At 34.3% G+C, this 20,740-nt stretch overlaps 1 pseudogene; it reads left to right on the top strand.

The window, feature by feature from the left end:
• The first annotated feature begins 6,835 nt into the window (after nucleotides 1-6,835).
• On the top strand, nucleotides 6,836-11,242 carry LOC127557071 (COP9 signalosome complex subunit 8-like; annotated as a pseudogene).
• The last annotated feature ends 9,498 nt before the right edge of the window (nucleotides 11,243-20,740 follow it).

Raw genomic sequence — 20,740 nt, 5'->3', positions numbered from 1 at the left:
TTTGATCACTGATGGACAGAAGCAGCTACATCCAAAGAAAGAACACTGGGAAATGAATGTAAACTGCTTGCATTTTTGTTTTTCTCCCCGGGTTATTTTTACTTTCTGAATCCTGTGCAACAAGAGAACTGTTCCATTCTGCACACATATACTGTATCTAGGATATAGTGTGACATATTTAACATGTTTAAGACTGCTTGTTATCTGGGAGAGGGGGTACAGGGAGGGAAGGATAAAGTCAGAACAGAAGTGAGTGCAAGGGATAATGTAGTAAAAAAATTTTTTTTCAAAGAAAAAAAAGAAGAAAAAAGTTGTACAATTTTGTCCAATATTTGTGCATTATTTTTGGATACCAAAAACTGGGCTGTGTCCTAGGAAATTTATAAAGTTTAGCTAAGCTATCATGGAATGTAAATAGGAGAAAAATATATATGTAATTAAAAGGTAAAATAATATGTGGTAATTTCATTGTATGATAAATGTAAAATTGAGTGCATGAACTATGAAGAGAGAAATGAAAAGCTCTTACCAATTATAGAAATAAGGGAAGATCTCCTAAGAAGTTTAGTATTTGCATATGACTTCAGTTTAGTAGACATACAATAGACAAAGAGGGAAGACATGTCAGGAAGTATGAATACAGAAACAGGAAAACAAAAGGACTCTTCATAGTACAGAGTCCTTAAGAAATGAAAATCTACAGTGGTCATAAAGATGATGATGAAAAAGGAAAGTATTAGCAAATGCATTAAGAAATTGTATCCAAAAGGATACAAGGCAATGCAAGGGATAGAACATCAAGCCTGGAGTTAGGAAGATTCATCTTTCTGAGTTCAAATCCAGTCTCAGACAATACCTATTTTACCTGAGATCACTCACTTGACCCTATTTTTTTTCTCTCAACTATAAAATGAGTTTGAGAAAGAAAAGGAAAACCAAGAAAACTCCAAATAGAGTTATGAAGAAAGAGTAGGACAAGATGGAAGAAACTGAACAATAACAAATCAAAATGAATCAGTGCCCAATTGTGTTAAATGAGGTAGCTATATCAGAAAGAATTGTAATTGGAAACTATCTTTTGGATTTTGTAATTAAGAAAACATTGGGACTTTTAAGAAAACAATAGCACTAGAGTGGTGGGAATAAAAACCTAGTTAGGGAAGTTGTAGAGATTGTAGGTGTGGAGGAATTGACAGGATCAAGTATAAACAGTTTTTTCAATAAATTTACCAATGAAAAGGAGAAATATAAGCTAATATCTGAATTAGGCAAGAAGTTTCAAGGCAAGTCTTATTACCATTGCAGATTGTCATGATTTCTGCAATTTATATTCTTAGAGAGCTGCCCAGGAAACTGAGAATTTGTTACTTGATTGGTTACACAAAAAAATGTTTGTCAGAACATAGGTCTTCATGACTTTGGGGCCAGCTCTTTAGTCACAAAGTCATACTTCTGTCATTCAGCTAGTCCTTTGTTGGCATAGTCACAAGGCCTTTTAAAATCCTGATAGTCCTTTTCAGACCATTCTCCAACTCAACAATGTTCTTTCTAAAATGTGGTGTTAAGTATTTAATCCAAAACTCCAGATATGCTCTGACTGGGCCAAAGTAAAAACGGACATTGTGACTCTTTTATTACTGCCATGAGTAGCATAAGCTTCTTTGGCTACTGTGCTATATTCTTGAATCACATTGAGTTTGAAATCCATTAAAATCCCTAGATATTGGGGACTTCCGGTTAAGATGGCGGAGAGGAGGCTCACAGCTGCATAAGCTCCACGCTTTCTCTCACTATCCATTTCATTACAAGCCTCTGAATCAATGCTTGACTGAAAAAAACCCACAAATAGTTACCAAGAGAAGCCATCCTTGAGATCCGCCAAGAAAGGTCTGTCTTTACTGGAGGGCTGGGGCGGTTTTAGATCGGGCGCAGGCTGAGGGCAGCGGCAGTGAGGGCACAGGAGCAGACTGGAGAGGGGGTGGAGAGTGATCGTAGCCGTCTCTGCGGGGAGAGCTTCGCTACAGGTTTGGATACTTTCCTCCGGCAGCAAGTCAACAGCCCAGCAGAGAAGCTAAAAACACCGGGGCTGAAGAATACAACCCCAAACAGCTGGAGTCTCTCAGGACCTGGCCGCCCCCCCCTTACCCCCCCTCAGTGACTCAGCATGCTTTGGGATCTCAGAGCACAGGCGCAGCACAGTCCTGCTAGTGCCTCACTGCTGCCCCCTGCAGTCTGTAGAGGAAGCTCGATAACACACCCAGCCCCCCCCCAAAGAAAGACTCCAGTTTTTTCTGTTTTTCTTTGGTAGTTTGTCTCTGATTAATAGACAGAATGAGCAAGAAGCTGAAGAGGACTTTAACCCTTGACAGCTTCTACACAGATAGAGAGCAGACTCTAAATCCTGAGGAGACTAAAAACAGGCAGTCCCCAGGTGAATCCCCAAAGGAGGAGATTGTCTGTTCCTCAGCACAGATGAACCTCATAGAAATGATTAAAAAGGCTCTCACAAGGGAGCTAGAAGAAAAATGGGGAAAGCAGAGTGAGGCTTGGGAAAAGGAGAGGGAGGCTTGGCAAAAGAGCCTGGAGAAAGTTAAAGAGAGAGTGGATAAAGAAGTAAAATCCTTGAAAAATAGGATTAGTGAACTGGAAACAGAAAACAGCTCTCTAAAAAACAAAATTGGCGAAATGGAAAAAAATTCCACAGAACAAAAGAACTCAATTGGACAATTAGAGAAAGATTTTTAAAAAGTGAGTGAAGAGAATACTTCACTGAAAATCAGAATTGAACAAGTGGAATTGAATGACTCGAGGAGACAAGAAGAATCAGTCAAGCAAATCCAAAAAAATCAAACAATGGAGAAAAATGTGAAATACCTTCTGGGGAAGACAACAGACCTGGAAAACAGATCCAGGAGAGACAATCTGAGAATCATTGGACTCCCAGAAAAACATGATGAAAAAAAGAGCCTGGACACTGTCTTCCAGGAAATTATCAAAGAGAACTGCCCAGAAGTCATAGGAACAGAGGAAAAAATAAACATTGAAAGGATTCATCGATCACCCACTGAAAGGGATCCTAAAATCAAAACACCAAGGAATATAGTGGCCAAATGCCAGAACCCTCAGATGAAAGAAAAAATATTGCAAGCGGCTAGAAAAACCCAATTCAAGTATCAAGGAGCCACAATAAGGATCACCCAGGATCTGGCAGCATCCACATTAAAAGATCGAAGGGCCTGGAATATGATATTCTGAAAGGCTAAGGAACTTGGTATGCAACCAAAAATAACTTACCCAGCGAGAATGAGCATCTTTTTCCAGGGAAGAAGATGGACATTCAACGAAGTAAGCGAATTTCATCTATTTCTGATGAAAAAACCAGAACTTAACAAAAAGTTTGATCTACAAATATAGAACTCAAGAGAAATCTAAAAAGGTAAAGATTAATCTTGGGAACTATATTTTGACTATATAGATGTATAAAGAATACATGTATACCTTGTTCTAGAAATTGATGTGGAAAGGACATTGTACCAGAAAAAGGGTAAAGTGGGGGTAGTACATCTCATGAAGAGGCATAGGAAACCTATTATATCTGAGAGAAAGAATGGAGGGGGATGAATATAGTGGGTATCTTACTGCCTTCAGAATTGGCTTTAAGTGAAAAATCTTAAGACATATTCAATCTATGGTGAAACTTCTCCCATCTCATTGAAAAGTGAGAAGGGAAAAGTGGAAAGGGAAGGAATAAGCTAAGCGGAAGGGAATACGGGAACTGGGAGGGAAAGGGGTAAGATAGGGGGAGGAACTCTAAGGCGGGGGGAGGGATACTAAAAAGGGAGGGCTGTGAGAAGCAAGGGGTGCTCACAAGCTTAATACTTGGAAGGGGGGGGAAAGGGGAAAGAAGGGAGGAAAGCATAAACCGGGGTTAACAAGATGGCAAGTAATACAGAATTGGTCATTCTAACCATAAACGTGAACGGGGTAAACTCCCCCATAAAGAGGAAGCGGTTAGCAGAATGGATTAAAAGCCAGAATCCTACAATATGTTGTTTACAGGAAACACACCTGAAGCAGGGAGATACATGCAGGTTAAAGGTAAAAGGTTGGAGCAAAATCTACTATGCTTCAGGTGAAGTCAAAAAAGCAGGGGTAGCCATCCTGATCTCAGATCAAGCTAAAGCAAAAATTGACCTAATTAAAAGAGATAAGGAAGGACACTATATCTTGCTAAAGGGTAGCATGGATAATGAAGCACTATCTATATTAAACATATATGCACCAAGTGGGGTAGCATCTAAATTCTTAAAAGAGAAACTAAGAGAGCTGCAAGAAGAAATAGACAGTAAAACTATAATAGTGGGAGATCTTAACCTTGCACTCTCAGAATTAGATAAATCAAACCACAAAATAAATAAGAAAGAAGTCAAAGAGGTAAATAGAATACTAGAAAAGTTAGATATGATAGATCTCTGGAGAAAATGTAATGGAGACAGAAAGGAATACACTTTCTTTTCAGCAGTTCATGGAACCTATACAAAAATTGACCATATATTAGGACATAAAAACCTCAAACTCAAATGTAGTAAGGCAGAAATAGTAAATGCATCCTTTTCAGACCACGATGCAATGAAAATTACATTCAACAAAAAAGCAGGGGGAAGTAGACCAAAAAATAAGTGGAAACTAAATAATCTCATACTAAAGAATGATTGGGTGAAACAGCAAATCATAGACATAATTAATAACTTCACCCAAGAAAACGATAATAATGAGACATCATACCAAAATGTATGGGATGCAGCCAAAGCGGTAATAAGGGGAAATTTCATATCTCTAGAGGCCTATTTGTATAAAATAGAGAAAGAGAAGGTCAATGAATTGGGTTTGCAATTAAAAATGCTAGAAAAGGAACAAATTAAAAACCCCCAGTCAAACACTAAACTTGAAATTCTAAAAGTAAAAGGTGAGATCAATAAAATTGAAAGTAAAAAAACTATTGAATTGATTAATAAAACTAAGAGTTGGTTCTATGAAAAAACCAACAAAATAGACAAACCCTTAGTAAATCTGATTAAAAAAAGGAAAGAGGAAAATCAAATTGATAGTCTTAAAAATGAAAAGGGAGAACTCGCCACTTTTATTTCATTCTCTGTGATTCTTTGTGTCTTTCTATTATAAACCCGTACACCTACACCCCACACACACACCAACACACACACACACACACACACACACACACACACACACACACACACGCACGCACTGAGAGAAAGAAATCAGTCTAGTCTTACAAAAAACATATTAGATTTTTAGTGACACTGTGGACTAGTCTCTATCAGATGGGTAGACTTACAACTCAAAAATGCCTCTTTTTTTGCTCTGTATTTATCAAGAGTTATGGCATTCTCATTAGAGATTACATAAGTTCTTTTCAGTCAATAGCAGCTAATACTAGACAAGGACTAGATCACAGATCCTGAGCCTTTCCTTTCCCATAGTTAATATAATACAACTCAACTTAACAAATATTTAGTGAGAACCTTCTAATGCTCAATGTGTGTGTGTGTGTGTGTGTGTGTGTGTGTGTGTGTGTATTCTGCATTCTGAAGACAAAATGGTAAAATATCAGATTGGATTTTGTTACTATAATTTATAAAGTGTATAATATTTCAAATCTCCACTACCAGTAGTTAATTTCATTCTCCTTCTATTTCATTTACAAGGAGAAAAGCCAATATGGTAAAGGTTACAATACCAAGTAATCTAGTTTTTAATGTTTATTTTCTATTTTGAAATCATTCAGGACATAAATACAGGGTACATACAATATTTGTAATGAGATGAAAATGATAATTATTGATTTATAGGCTCTTCAGTTAAAGTGTAATACTGCAGTTTTTAGGTCATTGTACAACAGTGGAGTGCATGGACTGGAGACACATTATCTGTCCAAGGTTAATGTATCAACTTCAGGTAGTTGCTTTGTTGAATTTTGTCATAAATTTGTGAGTTTCTATATCCCTCTGAGACCAAGTAAAATGAAAATTAATTTAATTAGAGTGTGCTTGGAATGTAAAGTGATGCATTAAGTTTTTATTAAAGAAACTGTTTCTGAGCTACCATGTTATAAGTTATGAAATTATCTTTCTAGATAAACAAAATATATGTATACATGTATAGCTGAAAGAAGTAAATGTGAAGAAGAGTTGCTGAACTGAAACTTTAATTCAAATAAAACAAGTAATGTAGATTATGTATCTTTTACAAGAAAAATATATTATAGTATATTAGATAAAGAGAAAAGCTTCTGCTTCTCAATATTCATTTTTAAGCTACTGTACAAATGCTATAATTCCATACCCATTCTAGTCATCAGAATTCAGTGTGCCTATGATTAATTTCAAAGGCACATTGGTCCAGGGTTATTATTAGGTTAGTTTGTTAATGCACAATCTGTCATGAAAGCCTTAAAGTGGAAATAGAGCAGATGCATAACAAGTGCTAATTGAAAATACCTTAAGTCATAAGGATGTGACTATTTTCATTTTATTTCAAGGAGGGCAATACAAAATTAAAGCATTTCACTCTTATTAACCATGTATAGTTTTCCACTGAGTACCCTTCTGAAATAGTGACTTGTTGGCCTCTATCATCTGTCTATCTGAAAAGCAACAACTTATTGAACACAATTTAAAATTCTTTGGCTATCCCAGGGAAACAACTACTTTACAGAGCTGCAACTTCATTCTCAACATTTTACAACAACATTTACAAAATATTTTATTTTTTTAAACCCTCCTTGTTAACAAGGAAAAATTATATTTTCATCAACATGTTTGGTAAATATATACATCTTCTTTGACTGTGAAAATGGTTGTAGCCATAAAGAACAATATGAAGTGGAAGTGGAAGTGAATATTACTTTAATTTGGCCTCTTAACACTATTGATCAGAGAAATGCAAATTAAGACAACTCTGAGATATCACTACACACCTGTCAGATTGGCTAAGATGACAGGAAAAAATAATGATGAATATTGGAGAGGATGCGGGAAAACTGGGACACTGATGCATTGTTGGTGGAGTTGTGAACTAATCTAACCATTCTGAAGAGCAATCTGGAATTCTGCCCCAAAAGTTATCAAATTGTGCATATCCTTTGATCCAGCAGTGCTACTACTGGGTTTATACCTCAAAGAAATACTAAAGAAGGGAAAGGGACCTGTATGTGCAAGAATGTTTGTGGCAGCCCTGTTTGTAGTGGCTAGAAACTGGAAAATGAATGGATGCCCATCAATTGGAGAATGGCTGGGTAAATTGTGGTATATGAATGTTATGGAATATTATTGTTCTGTAAGAAATTACCAGCAGGATGAAAACAGAAAGGCTTGGAGAGACTTACATGAACTTATGCTAAGTGAAATGAGCAGAACCAGGAGATCATTATATACTTCAACAATGATACTGAATGAGGATGTATTCTGACAGAAGTGGATTTCTTTGACAAAGAGAAGATCTAACTCAGTTTCATTTGATCACTGATGGACAGAAGCAGCTACATCCAAAGAAAGAACACTGGGAAATGAATGTAAACTGTTTGCATTTTTGTTTTTCTCCCCGGGTTATTTTTACTTTCTGAATCCTGTGCAACAAGAGAACTGTTCCATTCTGCACACATATACTGTATCTAGGATATAGTGTGACATATTTAACATGTTTAAGACTGCTTGTTATCTGGGAGAGGGGGTACAGGGAGGGAAGGATAAAGTCAGAACAGAAGTGAGTGCAAGGGATAATGTAGTAAAAAAATTTTTTTTCAAAGAAAAAAAAGAAGAAAAAAGTTGTACAATTTTGTCCAATATTTGTGCATTATTTTTGGATACCAAAAACTGGGCTGTGTCCTAGGAAATTTATAAAGTTTAGCTAAGCTGTCATGGAATGTAAATAGGAGAAAAATATATATGTAATTAAAAGGTAAAATAATATGTGGTAATTTCATTGTATGATAAATGTAAAATTGAGTGCATGAACTATGAAGAGAGAAATGAAAAGCTCTTACCAATTATAGAAATAAGGGAAGATCTCCTAAGAAGTTTAGTATTTGCATATGACTTCAGTTTAGTAGACATACAATAGACAAAGAGGGAAGACATGTCAGGAAGTATGAATACAGAAACAGGAAAACAAAAGGACTCTTCATAGTACAGAGTCCTTAAGAAATGAAAATCTACAGTGGTCATAAAGATGATGATGAAAAAGGAAAGTATTAGCAAATGCATTAAGAAATTGTATCCAAAAGGATACAAGGCAATGCAAGGGATAGAACATCAAGCCTGGAGTTAGGAAGATTCATCTTTCTGAGTTCAAATCCAGTCTCAGACAATACCTATTTTACCTGAGATCACTCACTTGACCCTATTTTTTTTCTCTCAACTATAAAATGAGTTTGAGAAAGAAAAGGAAAACCAAGAAAACTCCAAATAGAGTTATGAAGAAAGAGTAGGACAAGATGGAAGAAACTGAACAATAACAAATCAAAATGAATCAGTGCCCAATTGTGTTAAATGAGGTAGCTATATCAGAAAGAATTGTAATTGGAAACTATCTTTTGGATTTTGTAATTAAGAAAACATTGGGACTTTTAAGAAAACAATAGCACTAGAGTGGTGGGAATAAAAACCTAGTTAGGGAAGTTGTAGAGATTGTAGGTGTGGAGGAATTGACAGGATCAAGTATAAACAGTTTTTTCAATAAATTTACCAATGAAAAGGAGAAATATAAGCTAATATCTGAATTAGGCAAGAAGTTTCAAGGCAAGTCTTATTACCATTGCAGATTGTCATGATTTCTGCAATTTATATTCTTAGAGAGCTGCCCAGGAAACTGAGAATTTGTTACTTGATTGGTTACACAAAAAAATGTTTGTCAGAACATAGGTCTTCATGACTTTGGGGCCAGCTCTTTAGTCACAAAGTCATACTTCTGTCATTCAGCTAGTCCTTTGTTGGCATAGTCACAAGGCCTTTTAAAATCCTGATAGTCCTTTTCAGACCATTCTCCACCTCAACAATGTTCTTTCTAAAATGTGGTGTTAAGTATTTAATCCAAAACTCCAGATATGCTCTGACTGGGCCAAAGTAAAAACGGACATTGTGACTCTTTTATTACTGCCATGAGTAGCATAAGCTTCTTTGGCTACTGTGCTATATTCTTGAATCACATTGAGTTTGAAATCCATTAAAATCCCTAGATATTTTACATTCAAACTGTTGTCCCATATACCTCACCAATTCTGTATTTGACAAGTTGATTATTTAAACACAACAGGAAAATTGTATAAAAGCCTTATTATATATAATTAAGTAGATGCAGCCCAATCTGACTTATCTATTTTTTTTTATTTTCCCAGCAAGTATCTTATTTTTTTTCAGATGTCGTAAGCCTATTACATATAGTAGCAAGTCTTGAACAAAATGTTGAAGAGCAAGAAACTAAGAAAATATTTCTAGGGGATTCCGTCAGGAATCAGAATCCAAATTATCCCCAACTCTTCATTCTTACTAGCTCTATCTAATCATTTGTCAAGTCTTGCTGATTATTCCTTTCTACCCTCTTTCAGACTTACCACATTCTTTCCTCTCACACAGTTATCACTCAAACTCAGATCTTCATCTCCTCTCTCTATCAGATTACTATAAGCTCTTATTTAATGTCCATGCTTCTAAAATCAACTGCCTCCAATTCACTCACCACACGGATGCCAAGATAAATTTTATAACACACTGGTCTGTAGAGGGCCACAGATAGTGAGGGAACTCTGGGTGAGGTATAAGACACCAGTCTGGAGGGAAGCTGATGACAATGTCTGATTTGACTCCCCATTTCCCTTAAGGGCAATTGATCTTCCTGAGAAGTCAGGGGGCTGTGACAACCTGTGCTGTAGTTAAAGAAGAGTGACACAAAGTAGCAAAGAATCATCTACATACAATAGCAAGTTGTTTATATGGTCTCCTATGCACAGTATATTGTTAGCATGCACAGTGTTGCTATAGTTATATAAGGATATTAGGATATATAAGGGCTGGGAGAATTTGGAACAAAGGACTCCATCTTTGACCATCCACATGAGTTCTGCCTCATCATTCCTCTTCTAAGACCAAGGACTTGGGCTGTTACAGAAATCCTCCAGAGAGCTAGTTCAGACACAACATTGGTCTGTCCATATCAGACCTGTCTCCTAGCACAGCCTCTTTTACAATTCTTAATACATGTTCATGAATTTAGATATCATTCATTTGGATAGCTAGGCATAAATAAAATATATCATATTGACCTAAATGATTTAAAAACAAATAATTTCCTCAAAGATTTACTCAAGAATATGTGATAACAGGAAAGATCTAATCATATATTAAGAATAAGACATAATGAATAGTGTGTTGTTCTAAGTCATATGTTATATTTTTAAAAATCATATATGAGCGGTGAAGGGCTTGGCACAGTGTTGTAATGCTGGAGGGAGCCTGGACTCAACCACGGGCAGTGAGCTTGTGGCCAGTCTGAGGTAGCCACAGTGGAGGAGGCTGAGGAGGAGGCCCAGGCCCAGCACAGGCAGGGAAGATACCCGTGGCAGTGATGGCTGACAATGCCGCCTTCAGCTTCAAAAAACTGCTGGATCAGTGCAAGAACCAAGAGCAGGAGGCTCCGGGCAGCACTGCCACCTCCCAGCTTCCAACCCCCCTACCTCATCTACAGGCAGCTGCTTGCTCTGTACTTGCTGCACAATGACATGAATAATGTTCAATATCTCTGGAAAAGAATTCTTCCTGCTATAAAATTGGCAAATTCTGAACATGGAGGATCTGAAGGTAGGACAGCCAATCTGGCGGAGAATTTCCCAGGAATCTATAAACCATCGGTGCACATGAGTGAGAGGACACCATTCAGCCCATCATGGAGACATTCAGAGATTCCATGAGAAGAAGGATCTCTGCAGGCGTACACCTCGATCATCGCTGATGATTTCACAGCATTTGTCAGATTTCCCCTACAAGAAGCAGTGAGAAGTGTATTAGAGCCAAGATGTCAAGCTGAATCTACCACGAGAATTCAGCCCAGTTCCCTGGACATTTCCTTTAACAGATTTATTTATTTATCAGAACTTGCTCCGGTTCCACCAATCCCCAATGAACAAAAATTAGCCAGATTGATCGACTATGTGGCTTTTCTTGAAAACTGATTCATCATCTTTTCTATTCAAGATCAAATGTGGGAATCCCATGTACTGAGCAATCCAGAAAAGCGACATTTTCATTGTGTTTTGTTGGATGAAACAGCCTGACATTCTTTATTAGAACATGGGGTAAAATACATATGTCATCTACATATTTTTGGTCCTTAAACATTGTGCTGAACTCACCATTGAATGACCTCTTAGTCCCATAATATTTATTAATTTGTGGTACAACAGTATTATGTGGTTAGGCCTTATTCTGTAGTAATTCCCAATAGGGAAACATACCTGCTTCCATTAGTGGAATTAAAATGCAGTGGTTGGCAAAGACAGTTATCTCCTTAGCAAACTGGCTTAGTAAATCTTAACTCTTCTCTGCTGACTTTTCTGTGTGCCCAATGTTGGCAGTAAGAAATATGTCATGAGAAAGGGGATAGAGACTCAACAGTCTTCTCTGAGAAGGGAGAACACTGGGTATGAGGGTCTGGTTCAATCAAAGCCAACTGCAAAAGCAAGGGAAATGAGTAGTCCAAAAGTTGATGCCCAGGTATGCCTCCACCTTGTAGACACTTTCCTGAAGGAGAAGCCTCTTTGTGCCTTGGCTCCTTTCTAGTTCTCAATCTTAGCGAGAACTTCTTGGTTAGAGTTTTAGCCTTTGGGGTCTTGCTTTTAGGAATTGCCCTTTGGGTTCCTCTTGTGGCTAAGGTCTATAGGGAAAGGCAGGCCTGTCTTTGCTGAATTGGCTGGTCGAGGAAGAGTTGTTAGGAAGCTGCTTAAGAAAGAGATTGCTTTACAGAGAGAATTTAGGCCACACTGTTGAGCTCCAAGAACAATGCTCCTGAAATTCTGGAGGTTCAAGTTGGCTCTTTACTTGGAAGGACTCAACTTTCATTTATAATTCTATTTAAAAAGAGAATTTCACAAATTTATGCCAATTGGATATTGCATTTTAATAAGTGCTTTTATTGGGTGATTTCATTCATTCATGAGACTAGGAGATTCTGATATTTGTAGTAAGATTTCCTTCAGCATATTGTACTGCTGTACATTTTTTGAAAACTTTAGTTGTTTTTTAAAGGGTTCTGAATTGTGCACTGTTATTTTAAAAGTCAATTACATATGTGTGACAATTAATCTCCTAAGATATTTATTTGAACTCATTGAAGTTCTGGAGCTTTTTTCTAAGTGTTGAAGGAAATGTAATTGCACAGACATTAAATATGTTTACACTAAAAAAAAAAAAAATTCTATATGAAAGCTTACAGCTCTTAGGTAGATCTATGGAAAAATCAAGGAAGGAGAAATAAAATTGGATTGGATGAAAAAAAAATATGGATGAGATATGAACTATATTGTTGAGAGTAGTACACACATTGATGAGATAATAGATTCACTGTATCATTGAAATATTAACCCAATCACATAAATAAGTTAGATAAACTATGGGGTTATGTAACAAAAGAAGTAAGTCAGTGGTGAATTGTTTTAATTCAGTCTGTTTCTGTGTTCACCATGTAAAGAAACTATGAATGAATTTCCTTCATCATCATTGCTTTCATCTGTGAAAAGTGCTCCCATCCAAAATTACTTTAGAATACTTAAATAATGCCTGATCAACTTGATATATAAAGTTCTCATGTCTTCTCCCAATTCTTACTTTTGATTTACTTGTGAAAATTTAAAAAATAGTAATAATCACACAAGGAAAAAGACTTATTCTCAAGAGATTTTAAAGAAAGCAGAAATTTAAAGCAAATATAGAAGTATTTTTGGCCACCAAATTCATAAACAACTATTTCAGTGTATTACATGGCATCTTGTAATGAAAAGAGCTGATAGAGCTCATAAAATATCTAGTTAAAAGAGGCTATGGAACTTATTTACAAACTCAGGGTATCTGGCTCAATTTAAAATGCCTTAAAAGTTAGATAAATAATTTTTACTAAAACTAAACATATAAGAAAAATTTTATAGCAGCATATTTATTTAAAATCTTTTCTAACATTAAAATGCTTTTTTAAATGTGATGAGTTGAATGCTACCTATTTAGGAAAATGAGGTGTTTTGTTTAGTGTTTATTTAGTAATAATCTTGGTGGCTCCTTAACAAAAGCTTCTCCTGAGAGAAGATTGATTAGAAATATATATATATATATATATAAATTTTGCTGGCAGCTCTAGTCATCATCTAATGAAAAGGGATAAACAAGAACAAATCTACTGCCTTAGTTCACACTTAAATTTCTCTTCATATTTTAAATAAAAAACAAGATAGATAGGTAAATAGATAGGCATCTTTTTATAGGTATTGATATAACTATTTTCTTCTTCACTTTATGTATCCATTCATGTATATGCATCCTTCTATTTATCTATCTATATGAGAAACTTAAATTTCCAAATAATAGGGGAAATAATCTGGCAAGTTAAATTGCATAAGCACACACATATACACATTTCATATAGTTTTATTATGTTTTATTGAATTAAATATAGTATAATATTTCAATTTTAGGTTCATTAAGGAACATACAAATTTTAGTTATTTAAACATCACATACATGCAATTCTAAATTTTCTGGCAGACATGAGCTGTTTTCTATTTATTTATGTTTCCACATTTAAATGCACTTTTTAGTTATTAGAGGAAACTCTTAAAGCTGATGAATAAAACCAATAATATTTACACAAATAGAAAAAAATTATTTTAACTAGCCTTCTATTGTTCCTTTATCATGTTGAATACAAAAAATATGCTGAATTTATATTTATTTTGTAATGAGGTTACTACATTTCAAATACAGATAACAGAACTAACTCACTTATATTATTTTTCTTTGATTTCATATATATTATTTAATTTAGTTAAAAGAGGCTATATCTCCCTCATTAAAATATAAGGAGGTCCTTTATTAGTAGGGATTCTTTCATTCTTTGTACTTACATTCGTAGTAAATACATATTTTTATATACTATGGAAGGCACTAAATAAGTACTTCATATTTATTTGTTACTTATTGTTATTATTATGATACTCGATTAAGTACATAATAGCTTCCTCATTATAGTTAATACTCAAGTATATATTCTACTTGGTGATAGATAGATATGGTATTATATACTCATTATGTACTAAACACTTTGCTAATCTTTGAGGATACAAATACAAATAAGTAAAGCCATTCCTTTCCTCCAAGAGTTTGTATTGTAAAGGAAAGACATATCATGTAAGAATGCTAGAAAAGTGAAGGAATGTCTGTTGTAGTATGGGTATCAGCAGGATAAGGCAAAGAATTCATCTATGAACGTATAGGAGAATAAGAGAAGAGTGCAAATTTCCATTGGGATAGAGATGAATGAATAATTTCATGTTTGGGTCAAATATTTTGTCATCAGAATTTCCTAGTAATTACAGCTGCCAAATTTTCTACTACTCAAATACTTTTACAATCTTCATATAAAAGGGACTAATAAAACTCTCTTCATCCAGAGAATATTAAAAAATAAAGCACTTGTTCCCTAAGGTGTTAATGTCAAAAATTAACTCTCAAAGTGAATCATTTAAATCACTGGAAAGATTAAAAAGCTTCTTAAATAGCTTATTACTCTGGAGTCAATGTCCCCCATGCATTCATAGCCACCTACAAATAGAGGGTGTGATGGAGAGACTAGAGGCTCTTCTACCCAAGCAGCTCAATTTTTTTTTTTTCTTCTCAGTGGAAATTCACCAGGATTATCCCATTCACTTCTAGCCTTTAATATGTAATTCATTTTCAACACAGCAGCTAATTTTAAAAAAATATTACCATGCAGTAAGACAACAGGAAGCAAGAAAAGTGCCCCTCCATTATAGAGCCAAAATTAAATTCATCAAATCTTCACTGGCTTGCTCTTCAAAGAGAACATACTGTAGATGCTCTAAGGTCTGTTAAGATTCCACTCTTAAAAAGGTTAATCAGTCTCTGAAGAACATGACTGAGTGATATTACTCCTAGCTCTAAAGGAACTTGCTCTTTAATTAGGTTGGACTGGGAACCACCCAAATATAAAACTTGATTTTTGTTTAGGGTATAAATAGGATCCAGTCTGGTTGAGTTCTTTTCCTAGGAGAAAAAACTTTTGACCTTCCAACTCTTTATTCGAGATCAGGTCTAAGAAATTTTGGAGAAGTACACTAATAGATACTTAGCATATTATTACAAAATGTTGACTATGAAACTAATAAAGGAACTAAAGAAAGCAAAAAATATCAATTGATTATGTGAGAAATAATAAATGGTTATGCTCCCATAGGGGAGGAAAATCAGAAGTCTGGAACCAGAAGTAGTCCAGAGGAGGAGAACAGGGAATTTCTGAAAGCATCTGAAACTAGGAAAAACTGAACTGAAATAGTTGTAAAGTAAAAAAGAGCTAAAAGTAGGACAAAGATCATAGCTTAGCTAGCATATATATGCTTAATTGCTTCTTAAATCTTAACTTCTCCTCCTGAGAAGGAGTTGAAGCTCTTTTTAATGATCATGGAATGTATATAGCAGGAGGCTGGAGAGGAAGGGAGAGTGGACATATTAAGGGTTGTTTCTTATAGAAGGATCAAGAAAGAATGTTAACCTCATCTCCCTAGCCAATGGGAAGATGGGGGAGAAGTTTCATAGCTGCGATCAGGGATAAAAGGCTATGCTCTGGCTTCTGTTAAGTGTGTGAGCTCATTTTGTGGCCCTATTTGGAGATCAGGATTTTGTTTCCAACAATCACATGACACCTCTGCAATGGAATTATGAATGTAGGAAGTATTAAATATTATAAGAACACAGGGTGGCATAAAAACAAAAATTAGAATTTTAAGAGGTCAAAGCAGAAGGACCATCAATTATCTTGAAATTTGTCAAAATCTTAATTGATATAATTAAAACTCAAAAAGGAAATATGGGTTAGATTCTACATCATCTCTCTGATTTTTAATGTCAAAATTTGCTTAGAGTAAACTTGTTTTTCCAGTGTGTAGCAAAAGCTATTGCTTTGTTTTTATTTTTTGAGTTCACTTTAACAGGCATTTATTAATTTCCTACTGGCAGTTCACCAAAAATATTTCTTACAAATCTGTGAACTAGTTTCCAAATATGTTCTGATTTTATGGGTAAGGATACTAAATCTAAGAGGGCTGAAGTGACTCACCAAAGTTCATATACCTGGTAAGTAAGGAGGTATTATGTGACAATACATAGACCACTAGAATTGGAATGATGAAGACTTCAGGCACTTATAAAGTTATATAGCTTTAGATAAATCCTCTAACCTTTCTGGATTTTTATTTCCCAGGCTGAAAAATGAAGGCATTGGATTTCTAATTGAATATTTTAATGCAGTAATTTTCTCCTTGATTAAACAACATATTAATATAATTAATCTATCAATTTAAATGATCTGAGAGATGCTAAACATGACACAAACCAGTACATGTGACATGGTTAGAAAAAAACACTCCTATGAACAAATGAAATCAAACTGAAATTGAGAAATATTTGACAAAATAAAAATATAATAGAATATCAATAATATTAATTTGTGTTTTCCTCAATCAATCTATTAGTATCCTTCTTTGATCTGTTTTTGTTTGAGCTTAACACCACCAGTGTAAGGTAGGGTTATATCCAAGTAAAATGCATGCTTTTTTTTCCCTTAAAGTTATGGAAATCTTAATGAAAGACAAAAACTGGAAGGCATGTTTCCAGTTTTAAAAAAAAAAAAATCATGATATTTTAATTTTAAAAAGGTGCCATTTTTTTAAACCTAAAACTAAACTATATAATCTCATTTGGCTTGGCTACTCTCTAATATTTCCCTATATTAATATTATCCTGTTCTTTGCATTTTTTACTGGTTTTTCATTTCTCTTTTCTTCTCTTTTCACTTATAATACATAATTTAAATGTGAGAATTCCATAATATTAATGTATAATAGAAGACAAATCTTTTAGTCCCCAAAGAGATCTGTAAGGCTTTATTGAAGAAGCTGGGATTATTTAGGCAGGAGAGAAGATATAGAGCAACATAACATTTGTCATGAGGTATCAGAAATGCCTAACATGTGGGAAAGTTCTGCCCAAGAGAAAGAATTAGTAGCAAAAGATGGCAATTAACAAAAAATAATAAGATTCATGAAAGGAAAAACTTAAATACCATGGTCAAAATGTAGAATCGGACGTCTCACTAGAAGTCTTGAATTAGAAACTATATGACTATTAATTTGAAATGCTATCATATGGGGGGAGGTAGAAATTCTGTTCAAACATGAGTTGTATTTGATAACCTTTTTGATTCCCTGATCCAACTATGAGATTATTGAAATGAGAATGAAGTTTTCTTTATTTTATATAATTTATTTTAATTTATCCTTCACAATATCTCATTGAGCTAATTTAAAAGAAAAAAAATTTCATCACAAGTATGCATAACCTAAATAAGAGAAATGATCATTAACAATCAATAATTTGGAGAGATTCAGAACTCTCTCCTTCTTAGTCTAGATTTTTAAAAGTTCACTTTCTTGAAGGACTGCTGAAAATGACACTGAACTAACAAAATCATATATTCTATGAACAGATTGTCAAAGATGATATGATGTCACTCTCAGCCAATCATTTTTTTTTGCTTCCACATTTCCAACTATACTTTAATGTCCTTTCTTTTTTTTTCTTCTTTTTTTAAAAATTTTTATTTAATAATTACTTTATATTGACAGAATCCATACCAGGGTAATTTTTTTTACAACATTATCCCTTGCACTCATTTCTGTTCCGATTTTTCCCTCCCTCCCCCCACCCCCTCCCCTAGATGGCAAGCAGTCCTATATATGTTGGATATGTTGCAGTATATCCTAGATACAATATATGCTTGCAGAACCAAACAGTTCTCTTGTTGCACAGGGAGAATTGGATTCAGAAGGTATAAATAACCTGGGAAGAAAAACAAAAATGCAGATAGTTCACATTCGTTTCCCAGTGTTCTTTCTTTGGGTGTAGCTGCTTTTGTCCGTCATTTATCAATTGAAACTCAGTTAGGTCTCTTTGTCAAAGAAATCCACTTCCATCAAAATATGTCCTCATACAATATCGTTGTTGAAGTGTATAATGATCTCCTGGTTCTGCTCATTTCACTTAGCATCAGTTCATGTAAGTCTCGCCAGTCCTCTCTGTATTCATCCTGCTGGTCATTTCTTACAGAACAATAATATTCCATAACATTCATATACCACAATTTACCCAGCCATTCTCCAATTGATGGTCAGCCAATCATTTTAATATAGCCCATCTCCACTGTGTTAACTAAGAAGATTTAATTTTCACACCTCTTCCAAAGGAACAGTTATGCTCTGAATCCACTGCTATGATGGTCTTTCATCTAAAAGAGGTGGCCAGAATGATACACTTTTAGTATATGATACACTAATCCTTTTAGTAATGATACATTGGCCTTATTAATAAAATTATTAAATTATCCAAGAACTATTTCTTGCAAAATTATTTTAATTGCCACACAACAAAACAAATTTCCACTTTTCCCATGTCTTTCCATACTTCTCAAGATCTTTATGTACTTTCTTTTTCATATTGTGTGAATACAACTATAGTATTCAGGCTATCCAAATGTTATCCCTCAGAATACTGTATGAAGGGTCCACATCCTTATCTATTCACTCATGGACTTGATGGTATCATGTTTTCCCATTAAATTTCCCACTAAATAATTACCATGTCTGTGATTCCTTATTCACACCATGGGGATGTACACTATTTTTTTTCTGTCTTATATGATCAAAATCTTCTAACTTCATATGCAAAGGAACTAGAATTGTGATTTCATTCTTGTAGCTATTTCTCAGGTGAAGAAACTGCCTCTGTTAAGACATGTCATCCCCTTCACTATAACTTAGAGAATTCCCAAGCCATCAAGAGATTCTAATTTTCCCCAAATCACCAAACTAATACACATTAAAGGTACAAGAATTAAACTATTTTTGGTTGGAGGTAAAAAGATCTTTCTAGTTCTATGCCATACCTCTCCCATGCTTCTCTGAGTTCATCATGATTCATAATTTATAGCCCTAAAAGATAATCAGAGAACATGGGAAAAGATTTTTGAATTTTAAGGGAAACTTTTGAAAATATAATTTAGTTGTTTTTTTTAAATGCATATTAAGGATATGAAAATCCTGGTTATTACTTATTATTACTGTTGAAAAAGCTTCTAAATCAGTCATATATTGGAGCTAGATTAGACAAGGTTAGAACTTTGTGAACATGCTAAGAACTGCTTTAATTAGTTTTTTGAGTTGTTTTTGAGTTGTTTATATTATAATGCCAATTATCTTATTTTATAACTATTCCCTAAATCTGAATCAATATTTAAGGTACTATGTAAAACAATTTTCATATTAAAACCAAACTTATCTAGTTCATTAAGTTTATATGAAACTTGTTTCTTTCCAGTTCTTTAGAAAACTGTGATACAATTTGTTTGGCCAGTATGACTTGATGCCTTTGACTTTGTTCTTTTCCTTAGTCACAACAGCAGCTGTGTGTCTCCTACACTCAGAGAGCACTGAAATAAATGCAGGTGCTCAAGGTACAAATGCAAATGACATCAAATCCTGCATGTTTTAATTCACTCAATGTTTAATTATGTAGTGTATTCTTTAGATTTTTATTTGCATTATTAGCAATGCCTTACAAAACAGATGCAAAGCAAGAGTTAAGTTTTCAGAACAGTTTATGAATAATTCTTTTCATCAAGCTTGTCACTATTGACAGAATTTAAGTTCATATGTTCACAACTTCTCTTGCTCTACTTGGAAAAGTATAACTCAAATATACATACTTGAATAAAATGTGTATGAGAAGAAAGAAGCTTAAAATAGTTAGCTTAAATTTGATTACTAGACAGACAAGCTGAAGCCAAAATGACTCTATTTTTTTTTCTATCTTTCTGTCTTTTTTCTATGGGGCTTGGTCTTTGTTTCTCTGTTATCTATCTTTGCTTTTTGTTTATGTTTCAATTTCTGTGTTTTCTCTCTGTCTCTATCTCTACTTTTGTGTCCCTGTCTGTATCTTTCCATGTATCTTTCTTTGCCATTTTCTTTGACTCTACCTTATGCTAAACCTCTCTCTGTCTCTTCATTCCAAACAAAGAAAAAGGTTCTCTCTCAAATAATGTTCTCACTCAGGAACTGTTGCTGTGATTTGATGTAGTATAATGAGAGTATAGCAAATAGAATCATGAAGACTTTTTAGATACTAATATCTTTTTGTACATTATTAGTAATAAAATATAAAGAAGAAGAAAGGTAAAATTAAAACTCAAAACATGAAATTTTATTGGTAATAACACATTTCCAAAGCAAAATTTCCATTTAATCTCCTTTTTCCCTTAAACTTTATATGGATTAATAAAATTTTAAGAAAAATTATGTTTGTCATTTATAACATAAATTGCCTGTACAAGTAAAATT

This window comes from Antechinus flavipes, chromosome 3 (genome assembly GCF_016432865.1).
Source record: "Antechinus flavipes isolate AdamAnt ecotype Samford, QLD, Australia chromosome 3, AdamAnt_v2, whole genome shotgun sequence".
NCBI classification, from domain to species: Eukaryota; Metazoa; Chordata; class Mammalia; order Dasyuromorphia; family Dasyuridae; genus Antechinus; species Antechinus flavipes.
Note: the sequence above shows the minus strand (reverse complement) of the source record. Positions and strands in the feature narration are given on the sequence as shown.